General features: G+C 35.4%; 1 pseudogene; it reads right to left on the minus strand.

Moving 5' to 3' along the window:
* Positions 1 to 5033: 5033 nt before the first annotated feature.
* LOC143545316 (alkane hydroxylase MAH1 pseudogene) lies at positions 5034 to 6636 on the minus strand (annotated as a pseudogene).
* Between the last annotated feature and the right edge of the window lie 303 nt (positions 6637 to 6939).

Here is a 6939-nt window from a genome sequence, read left to right on the forward strand (position 1 = left end):
CCTTCAAATTCCACAATAGGGTAGGTACGTCCCAAATCTATCTCGACTAACTCTAGAAACTAATTTGCTTATTTCCTTAACAACTAGTTCATATAAGTTAATATGTGTGTCACAAAATGGGCTATGAAAAACAGCAGTCTCACAAAATCGGCTAATACGTTAATATTAATTTTTGAATTGCACTTGCATTATTTTAGGTGTTGTCAAAAGATATTAAAATTTTTGTTGTTGTAACACCTATCAAAATTTCATGTGAAAAGTGTCAACATATGAAAGTTGAAGAACCAAAATATAATACGTGAGATAAAGTAGTGGGTATAAATGTTTGAAGTATATATTTAAGATATTATTAAACGAGTAACTAACGCGTAGAATCATCATCACCTGAAATACAAGGTATCTAAAGGAGCGTTAAGGATTATTTGACACCGTGTAATAATAATAATAATAATAATAATAATAATAATAATCTAATGCCTATTCAAAAATTGAAGTATGGAATGAATACATTAATATTGAAGTATGCATAATAATAAAATACTAGTATTTTTACCCACGTTGCGGGAGAAGGACAATCAATTTGAATGTTTTCAAATTCAATTAACAAGTTGGTTCGGGTGAATTGTTTGACCCCTGCGTTGCAACAAGACAATTAAACCGATAAAAATTAAACTTAAAAACAATGAAACCAACTCTAAAAAATGACACCATGTTAAGCATTTTGTGCAATTGACATAGTAACATGTGTTTCAGTCATGTTTTTCCAATTACCTGAGCTATACATAATTAACTATATTTAATACCCGAGCAATTGTTGTTGACATATTTTATTAAACATTTTTACAGATAAGGCAAATTGAATATATATAATTCCACCTTTTGTGTATTGGCCTAATCTCAGCTTTAAAAATCACTACCAACGTTCCAACATTTTAACTATATTTGTCTCAATGGACCTCCGTTAAAAAACACTTAATGTGGTTAAGTTTTTTCCAAGTTTCAAACCGATGTTTTGGGGGCTTTTGATCGGAAAAAAGGATACAAGTCGACTGATGTAAAACTTATCTCGATACGGTGATCCAAACGACGAAACTGTGTTTTAATTCGGGTGTTTTTAATTTCCAGTTAACAAAAATCAAGTCATTTGAATCAGCGTTTCGAGTTTTACATTACTTGGCTCGTATTTTTCTTCCGATCAAAAACCCTAAAACAACAATATGAAACTCGAAAAAAAACTTAACGACGTTAAGTGTTTTCTAACGGATGTCCATGAGACAAAAATAGTTGAAAGGTTGGACCGTTGCTAGTGATTTTTAAATGTGAGACTATATCGACCAATACACAAAATGTGAGATTATTTATTTCCAATTTGCACACAGATAATTAGTAAGACATATGTTAGAAGATGGAGGTGTAAGCTGTTAAAAGCATAAGATGGTTAAGTTTATTTTTAACTAGGGTTTTACTCGGCGCGTTGCGCCGGGCAGGTTGGTAAAACCAAAGTGTTGTCGCGTTGAGCCTGATAAGTTTACGCGATTTCGATGTCACACGTTATGATATCGTAACTAAAAACCAAAAATGAAAAAAAATATAAAAATTTTGGTGGACTAATGGGTAAAATCAGTCGATAAACACGGACGTTGGGAAGACTCGAGCGTTGTTGATCCCGGGTGTTGAGACTATGAGTGTACACAAATTCAGCCGGTTTTCGTCACGTTCATTACGGTACCAGAGCTAAAACAAGAAAAAAATGTAACATCCGGCCCCTCGCACCAGCAATTTTGTCCGCTTTGCCCAGGAATAGCTCACAGATTTGTTTTTGGTTGCCCAGGTGGAAACTTCACAGGAGGTCACCCATCCTGCTACTACTCCCACCAGAGCACGCTTAACTATGGAGCTCTCCTCTCGTCCACTACCATTAAGCCCCAAAACACGTTGGTGATTTAAGAGGCATGACAATTACTTATGAACCAAGGATCTCTCTTGTCCACGGCCGATGTGGGATTTGCCTAGGATGTTACAAAAAACATTGGCATTCAGTTGATTTTCGTTACGCGCATTACGGTACCGGATTTAAAACCAAATGCGGCGAGTCTATGTGAATTCATTCTTTTTTCGTCATATTCGTTAGGATACCAGAACTAAAAAATCTGCATTCGGTTAGTTTTCGTTACAGTACGAGTGAAAAAAATGGATAATATAAAATTGATGTGCATGAATGGGGTGGTGTCTGTTAGTAATCACAGACGTTAGTTAAACTCGAGTGTGGTCGGTCCTGAACGTTGAGGCGATGAGTCTAGGCATAATTAGTTGGTTTTAATCGCGTATGTTACGGCCCCAGAAATCAATAAAACAAAAAACCACAAAATTAACGTTTGATCGGCTACTGTTATTTCGTTACGACACTAAAAAAACAAAAAAAAAACAATTGACAAGTATGATGCCGCCAAGTGGCCCAATCAAGGCTTAGCGGCACCGAACTCTCTAATTGTTATATATAATAATAAGTAAATGGATGTACATTAGCATTTTCCTCACTTAACTTTTGAAAGACAATATCCGGTATTTAATTCCCGAAATTTTCAATATAATAATATTTTTTTTGAAAAAAGACTTCCGCTACGCAACATAAACCTTGATATATTTACAAAACATGTATTAACTATGGTCACACGTCTAAGCCCTAAGGCTGGGTGTGATAGTTGTCTTCTAACTTATTTACACTATCCAAAATATAAAATATTTTTTTTGTCATAAGGATAATTAAATAACTCAAACGCAATCGTACGCTTCATCATTTGTCACGTATCGGGATAACCAAATGTTCGGTAATCAGTGGCAAACCTAGAAAATTTTCTTACATATGTTAGTAATTTTATGAGCCAGTACTCGGTTATATAAAAAGAAATTCGGTTCGATTCGGCCATTCGAGTAGGGTTAAATCGTTATATAATTTTGTTTGATTTGGTTCAGTCGTTTCCGTCGGGGTTGGGTCGGGTCATATATACAAAAAAAAAAGATAATAAAACAAAATATCATATAACTGAAAAAGTACGTGAAACTTCATTATAAATATATAATTAAAATGCAATATTTCTTATGTGGACCGTGTTACATCCGGAGTTTGGATGAGATCGATATCGTAACCGTACCTATACCCGAGAGTATCTGTACCGAAATCAGTATATATGGCCATATGGGTACCCATACATGTACCGGAGTTTTATGGTACGAGTACCGGTACAGGTACGGGTACTTTAGGTACGACACTCGCTTTTATACCACTTTCTTTTTTCTTTTTTAACTAAATCTCCAATAAACTTACTTGGTATCGATACCGGTGCAGTACTTACGATCATCTATAATGCCAAAACCAAAAGCATAATACCAGAACAAAAAACATAATAACAAAACAAAAAATAAAACAAATCAACCACAATATAAAATCTATTCGTGGCGGCTATAACTCGTTATTGATTGGAATAAGAAGAGAATAGAACTGGGGTTTAATTAGAACTATTAGTACTTAATATTTTGATTATCAATGGTTTGAAAAGACCGTTTGAAGCCTTGGGGATATCCCAATAAAAACACGATTAGAGTTATGAGTTTTGAAAATCCCAATAAAAACACCTACATATTCTTAACGAGTACCGTAATACCAGTACATGAACATATACCTATACCCGAAAATACTTGTATCTAAAATCAGTAAATTTAGATACTTGTATCCTTACTGAATAAAAATGTACTACCGGTCAGGGTACCGAACGAGTAAGAGTACGGATATTGGAAAAACATTCTCATCCCTAATCCAGAATGTCTAATAAATGAAAACATGGAATATTATTATTTTACTATGAGGATGTTATTTATTTAAATAAATGATTTAATTATAGTTGGGATAGATTACAGTTATTTAGATTGGGTCTAAAATAATGGAAGTGGACTTAGGAGGCCATGTGCATGAGGATATATATATTAATAGAGGTGAACAAAACCGTTTTTTTTTTCAAGCCGAATCAGTTTTCTAAACCAACTGATTTGGGTTTTGCATGATCAAAACCGGTTTAAACTTAGAACTTGTCAAACTGATCAAAACCGGTTCGATTTAAAACAAGTTTTAAGGAGGTTTGAGATAAAAACCCGGTTTGATTGTGAAATGAGCAAACCAACATACGAGCCGGCGATTAAGTTCGGTTTCCGGTTAACCGGTTTCATTCCGGGTTTTTTGTACATGTCTATACGTAAGCCTTAAACATTTCCTAAACCATAAACCCCATTTTCTCCATCTATTTTATCTACACCTCAAGAACACGATCAAGGACATACACTCCTCCTTTCTATTTTCGCATTTCCTCTAAAGCTAGAATCAAGATCGTTTAGTATTCTTCGTAAGGAAAGTTTAAGATCCAAATTGAAACCGGTTGCTGGTACGTATAAATTAAAAAAGGTTAATCTAATGATGTTGTTTCGCCATAAACCCTCTTGGGATTTTGGAGTAATAGTAGTTTATTATCATATGCGAGTAAACTACATGGATCGTCCTTGTAGTTGTCTCTTCTCTTAAATGTGTAACACCAATTGTCTTTATTTGAAATCTGTAATACCAACGATGCTTTATATAGTTTAAAGTTTACGATAAACCATACATTGCATATGAGGGTAAATCCGCCATCTCATAAAACATCCCTACTGATTCCTCTTATCTCCCTTATCAGCATCAACTACTACTACTACTACTACTACTACTACTCATCGTCGACTATTGCACTAACCACATTGCATATGAGGGTAAATCTGTCATCTCATAAAACATCCCTTGTGATTCCTATACCTCCCTTATGATTCCTATATCTCCCTTATGACTATCGCACTGATCAATCACACTGATCACGGAATTTAACATAGATAATCATCTATTTATTAATTCAAATTTTATAGTATTCCATTAAAACCAAAATACTTTATTTTGCAATTACAAGGCACACTCTTTATTTGTAACTGAAACACCCACACCAAAAGGTAACACAATAGAATGACATCAAACATATAATTCAAACATTACTTCTTTTAGTTACTCTAACTTTCAATCCATTCTTCATATGGAGCACTACAGAAGCGCCTGGTAATACCGGGTGCCCTTCGACAAGCTCCACATGGTAACGTTGCATGATTGTAGCAGCCACTATCTTCATCTGAGTGAAACTCATGTTCTTACCCAAACAAGTTCTTGGACCAGCATTAAACGCGGGGAACTTGTAAGACGGTTGGTGTTTGATCCCTCCTCCTGTTTCAAGCCACCTCTCGGGTTTAAATTCCAAGCAATCCTTTCCCCATATTGATTCCATCCTTCCCATGCTATAAAAACTTAAAATGATTGTGTCATTAGGATCAACTTTATGGCCACTTGGAAGCATATCAGGTTGGACTAGAGTTTTGTGCTGAAACGGAACCGGAGGGTAAAGCCTTAAGGCTTCACATAATCCACCATGAAGAAAACCAGTTTATCCAAATCTAATGCTTCAACACCACCCGCGTTTTTATCTAGTTGCTGGAAAAGCTCTTTTCGGATCTTATCTTCCGCCATGGGGTTTTTGGCAAGAAGATAAAAAAACCAAGTGAGAGTGATGCTAGAGGTATCTCTTCCCGCAACTATAATATTCAGCACAGTGTCTCTCATAAACCTATTCGGATCCTTAGACGTGCCACCTTGGTCTTTTAACATATTCATTAAAGCAGTTGAAAAATTAAAACTTTCTTTATCTTGTTCATAGTTCATGTTACTTAACTCCTTTTGTTTTTTCCCTAATTTTTCATATATGAAATTATCTATTATTTTACTTGCATCACTTAGCTTTTTCTCATTTCCATATCTAAGCAAACGTTGCAATTTCCATACTTTTGGTGGCATGATATGCCTCCAAAAGATGGCTTCTTCCGCACCCGATAAAACCTTTACACATGGAATGCAAGGTAAACACGCTTTGCGGGTCATGATCAAGAAGTAATTCACATATAATATCAAACCCGAACCTTTGAAATATATCTTGCAAATCCGTCTTCACCCCTTGTCTCGAAACATTGTCTAGTACCGGTAGTAACCCTTTTTCAACCTTGCTCCAGACAATCTTATTGGGGAGGCTATGAAAGCTAGGGTGGTTTGGGAGATATATGAATGTTCTTCGGTGGAACTCCCATAACTCTCCATCGCTATTCGACACTCCATCTCCGAGGATATCAAAGATCTGTCTAAATCTATGAACTTTCGGGTAATTATGGAAATTTTTGCTCATAATGTAATGGATGTCAGCAGGACTTGAGGTGAAAAGCATATCCATTTTGGCTAACATAGGTCCATTTAAAAAGAACGTACCACCGGTGCATGCAAGAACATCAATGGCGTATTCATGGAGCCGGTGAATATTTGCAACGACCGCCGGTATTTCACCAAGAACCGGCCAGTTGGTAGGGATGATAGAGTTATGGCGTTGAGTTATACATAATAAGGCAAAGACAATTACAAAGAAAACTACAACTGGAAGGATTATTAAGCCAGCTTCAAGGAAAGCCATGGCATGTAAAAGACGAATAGCAGTGGTGACAAATAAAAACTATAAAAGATACTGCCTACATGATCCTTTAAATAACCGTTAGGCTATCCATTATGGGTCTGTCTGCTCATTTTTCATCATTCGTCACATTAGTTTTTACCACATCGTTCAATCCCACTTCTCAACCCATATTATACTCATAGGCGGATCGAAGACAAGCCCAGTGGGATTAATCACCCACAGAGATTTAATTTAATGAGACTATATTAAGTTTTGTAGTGATAATTTTGGTAAAAAAAAATAATAAAAAAATCAATTAACACCCCTTATGGCTTTTGTTTTTTAATTAGCCCAATATTTTATATTTCTTTCGATCCTCTAAAGT

Source organism: Bidens hawaiensis, unplaced genomic scaffold (genome assembly GCF_021521415.1).
Source record: "Bidens hawaiensis isolate Kalapana, Puna unplaced genomic scaffold, B.hawaiensis_p1.1 tig00013897_1, whole genome shotgun sequence".
In the NCBI taxonomy this organism is placed as follows: Eukaryota; Viridiplantae; Streptophyta; class Magnoliopsida; order Asterales; family Asteraceae; genus Bidens; species Bidens hawaiensis.